The sequence below is a fragment of the Canis aureus genome, chromosome 1 (assembly GCF_053574225.1).
Source record: "Canis aureus isolate CA01 chromosome 1, VMU_Caureus_v.1.0, whole genome shotgun sequence".
NCBI classification, from domain to species: domain Eukaryota; kingdom Metazoa; phylum Chordata; class Mammalia; order Carnivora; family Canidae; genus Canis; species Canis aureus.
The window spans coordinates 67384114-67404742 of record NC_135611.1 but is presented as its reverse complement, the minus strand read 5'-3'; the positions used below and the strand labels follow the sequence as shown (position 1 = coordinate 67404742).

General features: G+C 39.1%; 1 protein-coding gene across 10 annotated transcripts in view; it reads left to right on the top strand.

The window, feature by feature from the left end:
* Positions 1 to 20629, top strand: part of PTPRK (protein tyrosine phosphatase receptor type K) — a 547287-nt gene that overhangs the window by 243449 nt on the left and 283209 nt on the right. The gene's annotated exons all lie outside the window — the stretch shown is intronic.

The window sequence follows — 20629 nt, the reverse complement described above, 5'->3', positions numbered from 1 at the left end:
CTTTCCCCAACCTTTACTTCTTTGGTCGGGACTCCGTTGTGAGCTAGGCCTGTGAGCTAGGCCGCCAAGCTCCGCGTAGACTCCCCACCCCCGTTACTGATCTCACTTCAGTCTGTCTCTCTATTACTGTTTCTAGAATCACGGTCAGTGGGAATATTGCTTTGAGAGAGGAGGTCGCCTGTTTCATTAGGGGTAAAATAGGATTGCATTCCCACCTCCCTTGTCTGTAAGTGGAATCCGGGTCTCGGCAGGGCTCGTGCATGCCTCTTCTCTCAGGGAGGACAAGGGGTAAAAGCATTTTTTTTTTTTTTTTGATAGACAGGTTCATAGTTCCATGATCTCAACCCGACTGTGGCGTCCAGGGACAGCTGTCCTGCCCTCCTGGGTCATCTTCTGTTCTCAGTGTGTCCTCGCTGACTCCTACTTCAAGGACCCTCCTGGGCCTTGCTTTCTGCCTCGCAGGTAGCATTTCCTAAGCTTAACTCAAAGTGAAACTTTTAGTTTATCGAATTACCTTTTTTTTTTTTTTTTTTTAATAATCAACTGAGTCAGTGGGTTGGTTTTTCCATGAGTGGAACTTTTCTTCAGGTTCCCACTGTGCCAGACTACACCGACTAGGCTTTCCGGGTGGTGGCTCCTGCGTGGTCTTTCTTTCATTTGGAGAAGATGTAGAACAACTTTGCTGAGCAAATCAGTTCCTTTGCTGTAGCACCCCACAAAAAAGGGATACCCTTTTGAACACGGTGAGGTATTTTTAAGGCTACATTCCTTGATTCTCCTAAGAACATTTGAACTCTGAGTACAAGGTCTCTTACAATTTAGAGTTATGGAAACATGCGTCTGGATTTAAATGGCATGATTAAATAGTTTGATGCCACAGAGCTTTCTGGAGAGGGAGCACTCTTGAACTCATTGGAGCCCATAGTTCAAAGAAATACTCTTTGGAGAAGACTGAAAGGTATGCAGTCCTTTCTTCCTCTAGCTTTCCCATATTCTCTAAAATGCATCCCCAAATCAGACCATCTCTGTGGAGACCAGCTCAAAGAATGCATCCGTTTGCCTCCCAAGGGAATTGTTTTACTGAATCTGATGACCCCAGGAGCTGCATGCGGCATTTATCGCTGGAAAGCTTCAAACCAATGTAGGGCTCTCTACTGTGAAGAATATAAATGTCTATAGCAAACATATCTGAGCCTTGTTCCCGGCTTTAACTGATGTTTTCATTTTTTCCCCTCCTTCTCTCCCTCTGATTTTACACTCATGTATTCTTTCCATTGCCTTTAGTCTTTTCTAGAAAGGGGGTGGGATCTAAACAAATGAATGCAGAACATCTGTAAGCAGAAAAGAATAATTAGGAAAGAAGTAAATTTGTTTTCTTTTTTTGAACTTCTTTTGAACTTCAGTGGTTAAAGACAATGTTTTTGGGATCCCTGGGTGGCGCAGCGGTTTGGCGCCTGCCTTTGGCCCAGGGCGCGATTCTGGAGACCCAGGATCGAATCCCACATCGGGCTCCCGGTGCATGGAGCCTGCTTCTCCCTCTGCCTGTGTCTCTGCCTCTCTCTCTCTCTCTCTCTCTGTGACTATCATAAATAAATAAATAATTAAAAAAAAAAAAAAAAAGACAATGTTTTTGCTGTCTTAAGTGAGATGTCCTGGTAGATGCTATTAATAGACATAAATACAGAAATTTGTGTTTAAACTACTTAGAGATATCATAAAACTTTACATATGTTGCCTTGAGCTAATCTTAATGCTCTTGTTTATTCAATAATTTAATACATTGACATTTCTAATTAAGACATACTATTTTATATTAACAAATTATTTTAACATTTAACCATTTAGTATTTAATTAAATACTTGCCTTATGTACGTATTTAAAATTTTAAAAAGGTTTACATATACCATCATGCGGATTAAAATCTACAAAGTAGACACTATATATAAATGGTATATAGAGCCTGCCCCCTCTCTTTCTCTTTCCCTCCCTCCCTGCCTCCCTCTCTCTCTCTCTCTCTCTCTCTATATATATATATATATGGATAAATATAAATATATATAATATATATATTATATATAATATCATCCCATTTCAGGGCCTTTCAGGGTTGCATGTTGCATTTTAATTTGCCAAAAAAAGAAAGGAAAATATATCATGTGACTAAGAAAAATAAGATCCTTAATCTTAAGAGTTACTTATAATTCATCACCTGGAACAAGTTGTCTTAACTTGATTAAATATTCATACCGAAAGGAGCCTTGGAAAGCAATTTGGCCAACCTTCTCACTTTATGGGTGAAAATAGTTATGGTCCTGAATTAGCCACTTACGTGATTTTATGCAATTAGTTACTGATAGGGAGATTCAAAGTCCTATCTCTGGAGAACCAGTTTAGTTCTCTTTGTATTGCCATATCTCCTGTCGTCATAGTCCATTCTTATTGCAGAACACTCAAGTAAATATGAAATCTCTATGTAAAGTCTACTCATTGGGACCATGCGCACCCCCTGCAAAACTTCAAATAGAATTGAGTAGTCTAATCCTTATTCCCAATGATTAACATCGGGGACTTCAACTCCTGGTGCGTGGTTTCCTTCTTTCAGTCCCTCATTCTTGTAAACATTCCTAAAATTAAATGGCGTTGTCCTCGCTTATCAATATATTGGCCCTTTCCTCTTTGCAGACAAATAGGCCCAGAGGAGGCCCTAGGTCCTTGAACTCTTTGTTTACTCTTTCCAGGTAATGTTATAGAATTTGTTTTTTGGTTGTAAATAAATGAACAATAAAAAACTTTTGTAAGCAAACAAATAAATAGAGTGTTAACCATCTCAAGGCTCTGAACACTCCTGAAAAATGTAAACAAATATGTATAGAAATAATACCTGCAGCATTGCACGCCGACCAGGAGCCCAGGCTTTGGCATCATTTGAGTTCATTTACTGTGAGTTAGGTCAAGTTAGTCAACATGAAGCTTCGTTGTCTTATCTTTAAAATAGAGATAATACCGACATCCTGAGTGTGTTGTGGTGAATACAATGGAGTAGTGGTGTGTGTCGGGCATGCTATTGAAGCACAAGGTGTAATATGCATGGCATCTGAGATACTGCAATCACACAGAGCTACTTACTCCTCACTTTGGAAAATAGGAGCGTAACTTGGTTTACAGTATAATTGAATTGATAGTACTGCAAGATGCTTTCGAATTTGATTCTATTGAACAATTTTAGTTATCAGACCTCACCAGCAACAAAAAGGCCATGTTCATTCGTATTGCTTTTGTTGGTCAGCGCAAACCAGAGGTTTGCCTTTTGACTTTTTCCATGGTAATCTAAAATGGTAGAGAGAGACATTCATTTTCGCTCAATCAGGCTATTTTACTTTATATTCATCCATGAGCTGGCCTACAAATTTAATAGTGAGACAACCTATTTGTAACTCTTAGGAGGTATTTCTGAATTATTTGTCTGGACCCAGAATAAAAATGCTTTCAGGTTCATTTCTGTGGTGACCAGTGGAGCAACCTGAGCTTTTTATATGGGTGTGAATGTCAGTAATTGCCTCTGCAGATTTATCTGCCCATGGGACTGAGATATAATTTTAAATTTATTTAGGAGAATTGTAAATCATAGGAAATAGTTTGTTATAACACAGATAGTAAATTTTAAAATACTTTCAAAAGTATTCTCCAATCATGCTTTTAGTGATTACTAAGTTATCTTTATAGGCCCATAGTGTAAACATACTTAGCCCAATACTTGATTAGAATTGTAGTTTTCTGATTTTTACAGAATGTGGATTTCTTTAACAGCTGGAAGATGTGATCTCGTTTATTGGAGACAGTCTAGGCAAGAGGAATGAGCCCTATGTCCTGTGTCCTAGGAATGCAGTTCTTTCACATTTTGGTGTTGTGATTTATTTGAAATAGTGGGTCATTATCTAGCCTTGTCATTCTGTTGGCTAACTTTTAAGGTTATAATTTTATTGTGAAGGTGGAATTTAAATATGTTGAAGAGGGGAAATTTGCATCTGACATAATGGGATCTTGATCTTTTAGTGATGGTAGTTGAGTAGTTTCTGTTGTTTTTATTCTTAGCATAATGAATTTAATAAACTACATTCACTAATAATAATAAAACAGAATCCTAACTTATCTATGGATGCATTTGTTAAAGAGGGGGTGTAAACTTCATAATAGTAGTTTTTGTGTTATGTGCTGAACCAATGTTTGATTTTTATAATCAGAAGAGTGCTTGTAAGCATCATACTATTATGAGGTTTTTGAGCCATTAGAGTAATAAATTGCTGCTTTGGCATTGACCAATATTCACATGTCCTCTACTAGAAAGCTTTTTAATTGGAAATTCTATAAGTATCTTCAAGGCCCATGACCCTAGACATTCCTGTATCCAAAATAGAAGGATCTTTGGCTCATGACCCTCAGACATGCTTTGGTCTACAGTTCAGTCTTAAAGAGATTACAGCAGAAGACACTGTGTGTTAGACTGAAAATTCGAAGGAATTTTGGAGATTTAGGTTCATAATCTGGGGTCTGTGGCTCATTAGGCTGTCCAGTTTTGAACTTCAAAGACTTGTAAATTCAGTTTTACATACTCTATTAGGGTGGAGGATCTTTGGTTTTCATAGACTGGGTTCTGGGACTTAACAAAGATTAAATGCTACCGCTTTCTGTAAGCATTTGATATTTTCTTTAACTTTGTACTAAAAAAAATCCATTGTCTGTTTTTTTTTTAATAATTTTATTTATTCATTCATGAGAGACACACAGAGAGAGAGAGAGAGGCAGAGGGGGAAGCAGGCTCCATGCAGGGAGCCTGACGCGGGACTCGATCCCGGCTCTCCAGGATCACACCCCGGGCTTCAGGCGGCGCTATACCGCTGCGCCACCGGGGCTGCCCTGTCTGTTGTTTTTGACTCATATTTTAATGGCTAACTCATATGTGAATAAATCCATTATAATCAACCCATGCCCAAACATTATAATTGATATCGAGTTCTTACTTTAGGAAATGGAACTATGAATATCATGAGTGCTATTAGTATGATAACACTTATTTTTCTGATAAACTCCACATTAGACCTTTCAGTTTGGTTTCAGTTTTAAGTACATACATTTGTCCCAGCTCTTCCAAATAAAGTGAATAATCTAGTCAAATTGGCTACGGACACATAGCATTGGCCAGAGATTATGCATCAACGTCTTGGAAGAGAACCAGAGGGATTATTATCACAGTTTGCAGAATCTGAGTAATGATTTCTTCAAAGTTGAGAACACCAGTGTGCTAGTGTTTTGTGAATGCTTTAAACTTTGATCGGGGGTGGGGGGGTGGGGGGAGCGCTTCTGAACTTCAGCTAGGGTGCCACTAGAGATTTGCACCTGATCAGACCTTTCTTTTTTTGAGTAGATAATAGCTGCTTCTGCCAGAAAACCAGATCAAAGCCTAGCAGGAGAGATTACTACATTGGTTTTATCAGCCATTTTCTGGCTACACTCTTATAAAGCTGATAACAGGGTGGGGGTGAATAAAATCATCTGCTTTCAACCTCCCTGTGGTGCTTTCATCTTGATTTGTTTAAGAACCAGGGAGGACCATGTCTACAGTGTGGACACCTGGTCAGTCCCCTCTCTATCCCTGTCAAAGTGTAAAGCACTTAACTAGTAATCACTGCTCTGACTCTGGGCCAGTAGGGTACCATGTTTCCTTTGCTTTTAACTTGGCCATGGCTGTGGTTTCTTCTGCACCTGGTCTCCTGCCAGCCGTCTCAGTTCCCCTGGATTGACTACAGAAGACTTTTTTAGTTTTTTATTTTTATTTTTTTAAGGTTTGTGTTTCTCCCACTACTAGCAAGGCAAAGGGTTGCAGCTTCTATTCCCTTCTTCCATGGACAACAGTATTCAGACAGCCTTTTGTCTGTCCCTTTTTATTGCTTCAAGGCTGCTCTTGATGTTAAAGACCTGAACAAAGCAAATCTTACTTGCCAAAAGTTGACAATTGAAGTTAGAATCATAGCTCTTTCAGATTAAAAAAAAAAAAAAAAAAGGCCTTGGCTATTCAGTCCTGTCCTCTTTGTCTTATATAGCGTATATGCAATGAAAAACAAAGCATATATCAACGATATTTCTGAGATTCCCAGCATCTGTACCGTGTGTGGAAATTGCTCAAGTTGAATATGGTGGTGTTGCCATTAGCTCTCCTCTTAGAGTCAGTGCTAATTACTACTTATGGTCATTGTATGTGACTTGGTAAAGTTGGGGGGTAAACTGTCATAGAATGTACTGAAGCCTTTTATAAAGATTCCTATTTAAGGTATGTGTGTCTCTTTATTTGTCTGAAAAAAATGCAGTATTTCAATTTAGAATTTCTTTTTTTAGGTTTTATTTATTTATTCATGAGACACACAGAGAGAGAGGCAGAGACACAGGCAGAGGGAGAAGCAGGCTCCCTACAGGGGAGCCCGATGTGGGACTCGATCCCAGGACCCCTGGATCTGACCTGAGCAGAAGGCAGACGCTCAACCACTGAGCCACCCAGGTGCCTTTCAGTTTAGAAGTTTTCTAAGGCTTCTTCATACTGAAATTCCAGGAGATGACCTAGAACATAATTTTATTATTTAAAATGATTACATTTGTGCATGAATGTAATTTGCATGATTCTTGTTTTAATAATACATGATTGACATCATCATAATTTATTGATATCAAAAAACCGACTCGGATTATGTCATCTCTATGGGGAAGCATAACCCCCTTTACGGTTATCTGTAAGATGTTTCCAGGAAACTGTCTTGGACCGAAAGTAAAGACTGTCTTCTATGGGTTGAGGATAATCGACTAGCAAGTACAATCAGCAGAAGGGAAAGTTAATTTAATTGGTTTAAAGACTTTCTTGCAGCCACAGAGCATGCTAAATTGATTTTGCCTTCTTACATAGAAAAAGTGCAGCACATTCATTATACAGGAGGAGTTGCTTTGGGAGACTATTTCGCCTTCTACATATTACACTGATGATGTTGAGAAACTTGAAAACAACTCTTTCACATTTAACGCCTGTCGGTTTGTCCCCTTAGAGCTTAGGCAGGTAGTCAAAGGAATGCTGTGAGTAAAGGAAGATTCTGCAGAAATAAAGCTGGCACAGAAATGTGTTTAGCTACCAGAAGCTTAGGCATGAATTGTTGATATTTACTCTCTGTATTCCAACTCTGCACCAGGCTCCCTTGGTGAGGTGACCCGCATTCTGAGAATGCCTCTGCCTGGAGACTCTGTAGTTGCGACTCAACTTTCATGCAGGCCACATCCTCTCCCCATTTTTCCATATCAAAGCCCGTCACTGAATTCATTGTCTCTGCAGTATGGTTCACGTATGGGTAAAGTTCGCCTTCCCACCGTTTCAGTAGATCCCTATGTGCCATTCTCTTGATAACCTGGCCTCGTTGGCCTCATTATCCAGAGTTGGAGCATCCTGCAAATATTGCGGGGAATTGAAATGTTTTGCCTGATTTTGGGGCCTGTAATCATACCCTTTTTTGCTTTCATGTGAGTTAAAATGTAACCTTCTTTTGAGCCTCTCCAGCCAGCTGCACCTGACATTTAGTGTTTCCTCTGCATTTCAGACGATTTATGCAGCTACATCAGTCGTAGCCCATCTAATGTCCTTTGGTAACTACCCTCATTTTACCTGGGCCCTGCCTTTTCTGACTGTTGGGCTCGTCCTTCTTTTAGCTTTGTAGCCCAATGCCCTGATGCACTGGGTGGCATATTGTAGAAAGAGGCTTTTTGAAATAATTTTCTGCCCCTGAGAACGGGCTCTCTGTATTTTACTTTAACCCCGCTTCTCTGTACTGGCTTGCACAGTGATGGACACAAAATTAGGTGCTAAAATTAAAAATTGCCCCTTGAGTTCTTATCTCATTTTAAGTATTTATGTATCCTTGATTTATACTAGGTAAGGATTTTCGTTTCACAGATATTTACCAGTTCAGAGCGTTGTTAACTTTATTTCTGAAAATATCACATCATACTTTTTATACGTAAAATTGGGGGAATTTAGCTTTTCATCATGTATTTTCAATGACAGATTCATAGCATTTACTTATAGTTAGTTGCAGGCTTACAACCAGGCAATTTAGTTCTTACCCTAATGGAGAAATTAATAAATTTAATGAATGAGGCAGTTACATCTTTTGCAGGACGATTTGATTCCAGTTTCATTTTCTTAGAAGATTGATAAACTCTGGAATTTTAGAGCTGAATTTTAGAGGGTATTTCATTAAGCTGTCTATTTCATTGACGGAAATAAATCCCTGCCCTCTGGGACCTTTCTTGAACTAATTATAATTAGCCCTTAGCGTGTCAGGTATGAGCCACTTATAACCACGTCGTTCTCTTGTTGGATTCTCACTTGACAAGGATATTAGTGATTGTTGGGGTCTCTCTTTCTGGGTGTGACATCAGAGTGAGAGCTTTCTGCTTATGATTTCACCTGGGTGGTTTCTTGTGATGAGGGTGCTAGAGCCGGGAATGACCGAAGAGGATCACAGAACGGAGGAACAGTCCTAGTCCTCTTCATTAAGAATTTGTATATACCTTTTATCGGTGGAAAGCAAATGGTAAGACTTATAATTATCCCCTTCAGGAGTGTTAAAAATATAGTTCTCGCTTTCCTACCAAGATAAGGAAGGAAACTTGAAAAGGCTCTCTCAAGGCAATATGTTAAATCTTTTGCTTTTGTTAATAGACTCCTTGCTGAACGCTTTAATTATCTTATTTTGTCTTAAGAGAATATGTGGCCGACAAAGAATAAAATAGTAAGGATGCGTTCAATATATTGAAAATATATTACTTTAGATAACATTTGTATCGAAAGAGGACTTAGTACGATGGATAAAATACTGATTTAAAATGAAACGATCAGGTTATTGTACAGTAATTTAACCGGGGCCATTGTGTTTTAGAGATTGTAAAACAAATGAAATGTTAAAAATAATTTTACTGCTCACTGAGGCACAGCGATTATTGTAGAATAATGATTTTCTGTTGGTAATGCGGTCAGCAAATCTAAGTAAACCACCTTACTTTTTTGACTGCCATTGATGCTTTTGTCTTTCCGAGTATGGACCCCGTTCCCCCCCAAAGGCTGAAATCACAGGTATTTCTAATAGTTCTCTGTTTGCTTTTATATAAAGTTTAATTAATGGTTCTTTCTCTTTCTTTGCATTTTATGTTTCCCCTCATGTAGGAAATATGACTTTTTGTACTCAATAATGGATGACCGTTGAAATTTAGTGACAAATGTAGGTTAATTTAAGTCATCATCATCAATTTTAAAAGCACCTCTGGTAGTCTGTTTTTCACTTTTAAAAAATTGTATCATGAAGCAAAATGTGTTTCTCTGGGAAACAGAAATGATTATAAGATAATCACACACCTCTAGGGCATAAGCACGGGGAAGGTACCGGCAAATGTATCTATTCCTTTGACATAATGATTATTTCATAATAACCGAGTACTTCCATTCCAGTCTTCTCTGCCAACACTGTCCCATTTTTCCCCTATTCCATTAGGCTGAAAGAGGAATAATAGAATTTTTCTCATGCGCTAAAATATGATGCTGGAAGTTTTGTGATGGTTCAGTATATATTTGAGCTGAACTGTACATTTCCTTATAATCACGAGGAAATCAGAATGGTCCATTAGCCCCAGTAGTTGATATAATAGAGAAAATAGATGTCCCATAAGCTCTTTTTGTTCATGCCTTTACCAATAAGACTCGCCGAATCTTTTTTCAGGAATCTTCAATTAGAATTCGTATTCTGCTGCAACCGACAGTTTTGAAATACGTTCTCATGTGTGTGTGTGGACTTGGATTATTCTTGGAATATTTAAACTGGAACTGAATCCGTACTCAGTGTTTCAAGGGCTGTGCACGGCCGTAGTCCCAGGGCCGCAGACCAGGGAGTGGTACGTGTGCAGTTTTGTGTCTTGGTCGGTCAATTAGTATACACTTCTCTGGGGAGCTGTTTTGTGCATTATTGGTAGGAGGTAAATATTGGAGGAAGAGTTGGACGATCTTAGGGACTCTGGGCTTTAGGATCAGATCCGGTCATACCTAAATCCCAGCTGAATCCCTCGCTGTCTCTTTCCTCGTACAACTTACTTACTGGGTCCAGGCTGCAGATCTGTTCAGAAGGGTCTGGGTGCTGTCTGGCAGAAGGATGCTCGGTGAGGAGCAGTTGTCTTTCCTGACACTTGCCATTGTGCCCATAAGTCTGGTTGGAGTATGTGTGTGGTGGGCAGGGGTGGGGGGGAGGGTGGTTCAGGGTGGTGTGGATGGTTCGTCCGGCAAGCAAGAAGGACACCCAGTCATCTTTGTGTTTCTGAGGATGACATGAGGAACCCACGGATTCCCGAACGGGGTCACTGGGACCCTCTCTTGTCAGTAGGCCTGGGTTTCACAGAATGAAGGAGGGGGTGGGAGGCATCTGTGACCTTTTCAGAATCAAACAGTAAGCGATGACCTGGGATCCCAGCCTAGGAGGGTCAGGGGCGGGTTGATTGTAAACTTGGTAGGAAAGCCCGGATCCATTTTCAAGGCCAATGTTACAGGATTGGTTACAATACTCTCATCCCTTTACAGGACAACATCTCATGTTTACCGAGTTAGCTAACGGTGGCTATTTTTGATTTATATGCTACCTATGCATATGCCCATGTGTCTTTCTTCCGATTTCATTACAGATATGAAGAACAAATATAAATAAGAGAGAGAGAGAGACTCCTTCCTCCCACCTCCCCCATAGAATGCGTGAGTTTTAAATAATAGAACAGTTAATAGGTTTTGGTGAAATCATAAATGAGAGAGAAGTATGGGAGAGAACATAAAATAATTCATATTTTATTGATTCACCTAGCAATTTCTATTCTTGGTAAATTGGTTGAAGAAATGCATTACATTTTGGCCTGTTCAAAGATGCATTTATGGCATGCGGATAAATCAAAGACTTTCTTCCTTTTTCTATTTACTTTGTACTGACTCATCACTGATACCGATTTGTTATTTTCTGGGTGAGCATTAGTGTGTGGATATTTTGTTTCTGCCTGTTTCTGAAAACCTAAATATCAAAATGCATGTATAATTAGCCATACTTTTATAACATTAATAACATCAGAGTGAATATCACAATAAATAATGAAATGTTTCATTAGAATACGTATTGGCAGTTTCTGGAACAGAGTGAGGTCATTTTCCCATGAATTGCTTAGCAGTTTTTTTTTTTTCCCCCTTCAGAAATTACCCTTTTCTATATTCCTTCACTTTCAATTTCAATTTTGTGTGTCCACTTCCACACGTAAGTCCTGCGGGTTTGGCAAACTCAGCAATGCTCGGAACCTTCGTTTGGAGGAAGCACATCAGAGCCTGACCTGAGAGCTGGTCTAGCATGAGTCGGTTTGACTTGCGCCGCCCCCCCCCCCCCAAGCCTGGCCTCAGGTCTTCCCTTTGGCATCGCTGTGTGCTTAGTTGTGTCACCTACCCCGGCCCTCCAGTCACATGACCTTTCCTGTTGATGAAATAGTACCCCAATTCTAGGGGAGACCCTACGGATGTTGTGGTCCAGTGATTTAATTTCGTAGAAGGAACCATGCCTGGAGAGAACGTCTGACCCAGATCCCAGAACTCTAAGTGGCATAAGCAGGATTAGAACCTGGGCCTGGGGACACCTGGATGGCTCAGCAGTTAAAGCATCTGCCTTTGGTTCAGGGCCTGATCCTGGAGACCCGGGATCGAGTCCCACATTGGGCTCCCTGCATGGAGCCTGCTTCTCCCTCTGCCTCTGCCTCTCTCTCTCTCTCTCTCTCTCTCTCTCTCTCTCTCGAATAAGTAAAATCTTAAAAAAAAAAAAAAAAAAAAAGAAGGACCTGGGCCTGACGTGGAGAGCCCCACCGCTCCTTAGCTGACACCTGATTCTCTAGGTCTTCGAGTGCATTTAAGGTTTGGCTTTTAGGGGAGCAGGTCATTTCATCTCTCTCAGCTTTCTTTCTACTATCTACGGGACGTGAGCACCTACTACTAACTGTCCTACCTACGTCGCCGCTCCTTTGCGCAGATCACCCAAGAGAAGGCGCCTTCAGATACTCCACTGCGACTTTCCTTGGTTGTGACGACTTGCGTTTTTAGAGCACTTCTCACATCTTTGCATTTGGTGTTGGTCTGTAATGGAACCACATGTATCACACTGTTCGAATAAAGCGCCTGTGATCAGTTGTCATTTGTACACATGGAGACTCTTCTCGGGCTGAGTTCCTACTGGCATTGGGTTCTAGGTTTAGCCATGACACTCTTGCTTGTTGGGGCCATTTGATAGTTAGTCTACCATGTAAGTGCCCAACTCAAAGCTTTCCTCAAGAGTAGAACATACTTTTATGATTTCTAGTAAATTCATATTACTCTTCATAAAAATTTCCAGTGATGCTCCAGTTGCTTCTTTTTAATTTTAATTTTTTTCTTATCCTTTTTTTTTGGTTGGGGGAGAGTGTATGTGCACATATGATAACAAGGGAGGGGCAGAGAGAGAGGAGAAAGATAATCTTCTGTAGGGGCCATGCTTAGTGCAGGGCTAGAGGTGGAGTTCTGTCTTGGGACCCTGAGGTCATGACCTGAGCCAAAATCAAGAGTCTGGAGCTCAACTCACTGAGTCACCCAGGTGCCCTTCCGGCTGCTTTTCATTACTTTTGATTTCACTATAATTAATAGACCTCCTAAATGCTTTTATCCAAATTTGTTGAAATTCATATTTCAGACCTGCAATGTCCAATGAGGTGTAGCCTCTATTGAGATATAATCATCTAAATTTAATAGAAATTAAAGAAAATTAGAAAATTTTTTTCATCAGTCATACTAGCCACATGTCAAGAGCTCAAGGCCTGCATGCTGCTGGGTCACCCTCTAGAATGGATAAGGAAAACTTGCTTTGTGGCGCATAGTGGTGTTGACAGTTTTGATCAAGATTTTGAAGGACCCCATATAGCATCTGCCCTTCAATAACTGTAGACATGTGGCCAGATTATGTTGTATTGTAAGCATTTTGCTAATCCAAGTACAAGTAGAGTGTTTCAGCCATATTATGGACTGAAACATTTTAAGGGCTAACTTGGGAAATTAACTGTCACTTGTTATTTGTAACATTTTTCCCCTCTCTAGAAAATTTCAAATCCATATAACATATTGAAAAATCCATATGGATATTGATGTCTGCTTTTACATCTTTAATCATAGGATCCAAAGAAATCAAACAGTGAATCATCTAATATGTTGAAACAAAACTTGAAGTGATTTTTTGGAGATTTTTATTTTATTTATTTATTTATTTTTTTAGAGATTTTTATTTTAAGCATTGGGTTTGATATGTAGAAAAAGTAATGACAAGGTGGGGTTTATAATTGTGCAGGTGAAATAGAAAATGAAGTTCAGAGCTGGACAGAGTGACAGATCAAGTGATATAAAGTAGAAATTACTGCTAACCCAGCTCAGGGTAAAAAATTGATTAGAGATCTCAGCCTATAACTTTACAAAGAAAGAGAGAGAAGCTAAGAGAATGCAATTCAGTTTTGTAATTTAGGTTAATTTTGTTTCAGATTTCAGAGAGGAACTGTACCATTAAATGTTAAACTTTTAAAGTACTGTTTCTTAGGTGTCTTTAGAGTAACTCATTATGACCTCATATTTTTGTAATATCTTCCAACATATTTGAATCTTCAGTGACAGCGTATTTTAATACTGGAATTGAACTGAGAAAGAGGTTTGTTTTAAAATACTTTCCACCTTACTTGCTTCCAAACACTGATTTGTTAGAATAGTGGTTATATAAATCTTTAATTACCTAGGAGATTGGTGAGCTGCTTTCAGAAATGGACACTATGTAAGTGTCCCCAAGAAGAATGCTTCACCTCTTCACCTCAAATTAGAAAAGCAGTACACTCCAGCCCTGCGATTGGCTAGCCATCCTTTTGCCCTCTCTCCTTCTTTCTTACCCGAAGACCTGTGTGTGGAAGGCGTGCTGCAGACCACTTGCTATGCTAGATGTTAGGGGTGACAAAGATAAGGTTGTCTTCTCCATTTCCTAGGTCATCCCCATAGGAGAGGCATCCTGTTTCCCGTGAACACCTGTTGAGGTCTCCTTACTATTGTCTTTGCTTCTGGCTCTTGTCACCCCCCACACCCCTCCTCCCCCTCCTCTCCTTAGTCATCACAATAAGCTGCCGTAGATCATGATTCAGATTATGTGGCTCCTCTCCTGTAAGCCTGCCCCGTTACACTTAGGATAAAAGCCAATCTTTTTTTTTTCTTTTTAATGGAATTTCAAATACACTTTTGAGGAAGCCGTGTCATCAAAAGTATAGCTCAAAGAATAGTAATATAATATGGAGGGCTAAAAAAAAGATTTTCTCCATTAGACAGCTAATGCCTTGATAAATATTTATAAAAATTAAAATACATTAAGTTAATGGAGTAAAAAGTGAAACTCCTCCATCGTATTATCTCACCCCCTTCTATCCAATCCCTCCCTCAAGGTAACTACTTTTACTTGGGTCTTATTACTTGGGTCATATTATATTTTAGTTATATATATGTGTGTATATGTCTTATATATACACACATATATTTATGTGCAATATACACATGTGTTTACCTCTCTATCGAGTGTGTTACTGGCACAGCTTAGCCTACAGTCTGGAAACTCGAGTATGAACAGCTTTGCCCATTTATTCCAAGATGCCTTACAGATAATTATATATTTTTTCCCATATAATGTGAAAATGTTAGGGCAGTACTACTAAAGTCTAGGTTTTCCTCCCCCCTCACCTCAACATCTCCTCCCAATGGTTCTCCCAGTTTTGTCCCTGGCAGGCTGTTCTCACAGCACATTGGTCTTTTGAAACACATGTCAGATATTAAGGATTCTACCCCAAATCCTCCCATGGCTTTTCAACGCACTTAGAATAAAACCCAAATCTCTACCATGGATCCAACTCCTGATGAACTCCAAGTGAATTTGGCTGCTCCTCTGTGGGCTCCTTCACTTTGCCCTGTGTTTCTGGAATGTTTCGAGATCGTTCTTGTCTCAAAGTCTGTGTGCCTGTTATTCCCTCGGTTTGGAAAGGTATTCTTTCCTTATTTACATCCAGGCCTCTGCTCATATTTTACCTTCTGAGAGGTGTCCCTGATTCTGGGGTCCCTCCTGTTTTGTCTTTTAGCTCTTTGCCTCCAAAAAACTTTGTTACCATCCTGTGTTTGCTTATTTATCGTCTTTCCTCCTGTTTGGGATGTTGTTTATCTCTCGTTACATATCAGCTGTTCAGTAAATAGTGATATAACGAAGAAATGCATATGGTGTGTTAACAGGGTCCGTAGACAATGGAACTGATCTTTGCATTCCATATTGGATTCATTCACTTTCTTTTCCCCATGGCCTTGGATTTCTCTAGCATTATCATGGGTACTTCAGGGAGAGGTAAAGGAAAATATAAACTCAAGACTTAGTTAATCTGTTAGCCAAGTAATTCATGCATGATTAACTCTTGGTATCACTGAGTGTGTAAAATATTTTGATCTTTTTAACATAATCAAATGGAAGTTTTAATTATTACTTCGCTCAATTTAACATTATGTAGCGATCTTACTATAGAAATTTTACGGGATTTCTCATGGCCTCAGTTTTTTTACAGAAGAAGATAGGTGTAAAGAGTACAGATATAGCTAAACTAGGATTATTTTAGAAATAATTGGAACTGTAAATAAAAAGGAAATGATTCTTATTTTCTCTAACATTCCTCCCTGTGTCTCTCCTTAAAATCATATTTTAATAGTTTTCAGTGGTCCTAATTGATTTCTAAACAAACTGTAATCTGGCTAATATTCTTTCGGCCAAGATTTGTTATGAGTTTATCAACAGTAAAGTTTAGATCTGTTAACACATCAGAGACCTTTCTGAGTTTTTGACACTTGAAAGTTCGAATTAGGTGAGTGCGGCAAATCATTGTGGGTTTTAGTGACATGTAGAGAAAATGAAAGATGAATTTTTACCACTCTCCTACGGAAACAGAATTTAACATGGGATGAAAGGAATACAGAGTTTTATTTAATAACCCAATTTCACTTACTATCAATATTAACAATGTTTGTGACATTATTTTGGGTCTCACATTAAAGTCTCTAACACTTGGGTGTTAAGGTTAAGTGATCAACCACTAAATTCTACTCCCAAAACCAATATCACACTACGTATTAACTAACTAGAATTTAAATAAAAACTGAAAAAAATGGTAAATCTCTAAGATTATTTACATTAAGCACAGTAACTTTGCGAAATTTTGGATTTAAGAGAAGAATAGACTGTATACACACACACACACACACATGCACACGTGTGCGGCACACACAGACCTGTGTTTTCCTAGAGACCTGTGTTGTTCCCTCCATAAATATGTATATGAATGTAGGGATAAACTCTCACATCATCCTACATAAGCAGTGTGCAATAAATATTTCTTGACTGGCTGGCTGTTGAACACTCAAGCATGTTAAGGTGCAATGTGAGATGTTTAGGTCCTTCAGTGAGATTCCAGTCCATCCGTCTACTTGTTGCTTCCACAGTGTCTTTTTTGGGAGGAGGGCACAAACCCGTCACATCCTCTCATTTGTAAAACTCTTCAAAGGCATAATAGGAGCTTCAGGAGAGAGGGCTGACTCCTGATTCTGGCATGAAAGTCCCTGCAACATAAATTCCCCGCCTCCTACTTCCCAGGCCTTATCTCTACTGTTCTAAGTGTCCCTAAATGTTCTATAAATTGCTGTGCCAATAGGTCAAGAAGTTTCCTACTGTCATGCTCTTTGCAAATGCACCTCATTTGCTCTGTGATCTCCCCCCCCCACCCTTTTTTCCCTGTTAGCCTTATGCTTTCAAACTCTACTCTGGAGTCATTTCCTCTTTGAATCACCGTTTCCTCTCTCAGGTGGAACATAATTCATGTGCCCTTTCCCTTGTTGTATGTTAGTGCCCTACCTTAGTTATAGATCTTCCCCTCCTAGCTGTTGTGGCTCCGTCTTTTTTCAGTCTTGATATCCCTAGTGGCTAGGGTGTTGAGAGTGTGCTCACCAAGTGGTTGGGGTTGAGGATGAATCCTTTGTCCACACAACCACTCAGAGTGATTTTCTGTGCAAATGGAAAGATATTGAAGCAAGAAGCCTGGTTTTTAGAGCCAATAGTTCTATCACTAACTATAGGATGAGGGTAAAGACTTCTGGCCCGGTTTATCTCTAAATTAAGGTAGATCAACTTAAGTGAGTGTTTCCTAGATGTCAGCTTGCATCAGAATCACCTAGAGACACTGTGGATCACTGGCCCCCATTTACAGAAACTGTGGGTAAGGCCCAAGTATTTGCATCCCCAACAAGTGCCTTGATGTTGCTGATGCTACTGTTGCCAGGACCACATGTTGAGAACCATGGCCTGGTCTCTCTAATTGGTTGATTCTTTCATGTCAATATGTAGAAGCAATGCTAAGCTGAAGTAGGTTAAGTACCTTCTGAAGTCTCTGGAAAAAACTTTGATTTTCCTAAGGTACTTCTAGATCATTTGAATGACTCTTTCAGGTCACCTAAGTCACTTGAAGTTGGTTTCTATGCTTTAGGGTCTTTATTTAAAGAAGGCACTTGGTCAGGGCAGTTTCTTTCACTTTTTCTCACTTTTAACTAAATCTTGCCAATTAAATTCAGGCTTTTCCATCTCCTGTTCTCAAGGATGATAGAGTTTATCTCTCTCCTATCTATTTTTAAAGTCCATTTTTATTTTATTTTATTTTTTAAAGATTGTATTTATTTACTCATGAGAGACACAGTGAGAGGCAGAGACACAGGCGGAGGGAGAAACAGGCTCCCTGCAGGGTGCCTGACGTGGGACTCGATCTCAGGACCCTGGTATCACGCCCTGAGCTGAAGGCAGACACTCAACCGCTGAACCACCCAGGTGCCCCAAGTCCATTTCTATCCCATTCTTTTTGTCTTTTATGGGTAACAAAAATGGTTTGTGAATCAGTCACTTTTTAAAAATATGGTGTCAGGCTTTTGTAATTGTGCAGAGTTCCTAGGATTTCTTTTCATCAGTATTGTGATTTCTAAAATTCTCTGCCTCAGATAAACCATTCTTATTGATTGCCAGACACCCAGAGGGGTTATAGGTATTCTTCAGAAATGATGTTGACTTTGTGATATGGGATGTCATTTTCCTTTTTTGACTGAAATTTGAGGCTCTCATACCAGATAACTGCAGTCTCTGAATATCCTACATAACAATTTTTTTGTCTTAAGATTTTAGCACAAGAAGATTCTTGAAGGAAGATCATTTCCTTTGCTGATTTATAACATATGATTCTTAATATATTAAGAATTAATATATTAATAACATATTAATATATTATAATATATTATATAATATATAATATATAATAATATATTAATATATTAATATATTAATAACATATATTCTTTAATATCACTAAATATTTAAGTTAATATTTTGCAAAGCATTCAATGAAATGTGTACTTTTAGTTAAATATCTCAAATAAGAATTTTTTTTAAAAGTTGAGGTAAATGTGTAAATTCATTTTTAGGTGTATGCACCCATTTTTTTTTTTTTTTTTTTAAGCAAAGCTAGGATGCCTGGCCCTATTGCAGTGCTAGACTATCTTCTAAATTCCCCATTGTTGTCTTCTATAGAAGCTGGCTGTGAAATGTTTTGTTGAGTACTTCCCCTAGTAAATATTTTTGAGTGCTCACTAGGCTTTTTACTAGCTTAAAAGCACTGACATCTTAAGTTATGTACTAATAGCTAGTTATTTTTGCTATATAGTGCTTATAGTCAAAGATGTCACTGTACTTAGCCATTTACTTGTAAAATAAAATAGGACAAAAAAAAAAACATGATTTTTTTTTTTTTGAAACATCCCTAAATTCACAAACTGGTTACTCTAATTAACTTTGTTTCATAATCTCTCTCCACCCTAACCCTAACCTATTTTTCCAGGAGGGAAAGTATACAGTACTTTTTTTTTTTTTTTTTTTTTTTTTTACAGTACTTTTTGAAATTACCTAATTCTTTGACCCATATAACGAAGGCAAAGAGTTCTTTTTTGGCACGTGGTCTTAGCAAAAACAATTATTTATTAATATGTTTGCTTGTGTGATGTGAGAACTCAACTTTAGCCTCCAGTTGAACTTTGCCTTGAGGTAGTCGGATCTGGTTATACTATCAGCTGAGTGGCATGTAATCACCTGGTTCCTTTAAAGATTGCTTTCCTCTGGGATATAGTATGTGCTGCCAACAGATTTCCTGTGTAATAGATACGCAGTGTGACAGTATGTGTGGGTTTCACTACTAATTTTTTTTTTTTAATTGAGCTCCACAATTATCAATCGAAGCCCTTGAGTCACAAGTTTGGCGAGGAACAGACTTACAATGTAGTTTGAGAGCATTTTTTTCCCCAATATCGCTGTGCAAGTGAAGTGATGTACTTCTGCTTCGTGTAAGATTGGACTGTTGGTGCTAAAATGTAAAAGGTTCTGCTTGTGGATTGTAGGAAGACAAATGGCACATCTCTAGAAGTAAGGAAAAATAGTACTGTAACTCAGTGTCATGTTGATAGAAATAGCAACCTTAACCAGTCATCTTTTATTTTTGGCTCAGACAACTAGCTATAAAATATAACCCAGATGGTAGAGCTATGATAGTAAAGATACAGAAATGACATTTTGCTGATGAATTTTTTGAAGCCCTTTGCTTCTCTACGTTCAGTTTTATACCAGATCTTTTATGGTGTAGGGTGCTTGCTTATGTATCTCAGGACAGACCCACAGGATGAAGAATGAGTTTCATGGCATTTTTAGATCTTGAGTTATTTCGCTTAACTTTTGTTCACTTCCCTCTTCTAATTGCCTTTTTGATTTTTCCTCTTTTGCTAAACTTATTCCCTAACATAAAATAGGCTGTGCCATGAACAGGCGGCCCTGTTTCAATTTATTTTTGAACACATCACAGGCGTTTAGGATATAGCGCTGTGCTCCGTCCACCTGTCTGCGGCGGAGCTGGGGATGCCTGCAGAGAGAGTGGTGGGCTCTGTAGTCTTGTAGTCTCAGCCTTCTTACCATGCTGGGCCTTGAATTGGAATGAAGGAGGAGTCAGGTAAAGGTGGGCTAGTGAGCTGGGTGTAGGGCTGTTCTAGGTGTGTTGTGGGAGACATTAGGAGGGTGGTGTGCGTGCTGAGTTTGCTGCAATACCGAAGAGCTAGCAGGGGTTTCTCCTGATCTCCAGCATCAGTGCCACCTGGAACTGCCTTCTTGCCTCTTTATTACCTGTGACAGTCAGTCCCTGCACCAGGAAAGGGAAGAAGGGATTAACCTTTATGGAGAAACTTCTAGATTGTGCATAATCTCTTAATCCTCACAATGGCCCCAGGAGGTGCTCACAGGGCTTTGAGTTGCCCTCTGTCATGTAGAATTGAGGCTCTGTTCCCCATTGGTGTGCTCTGGTGTGTATGTGTAGGACTCCATTATGACCAAG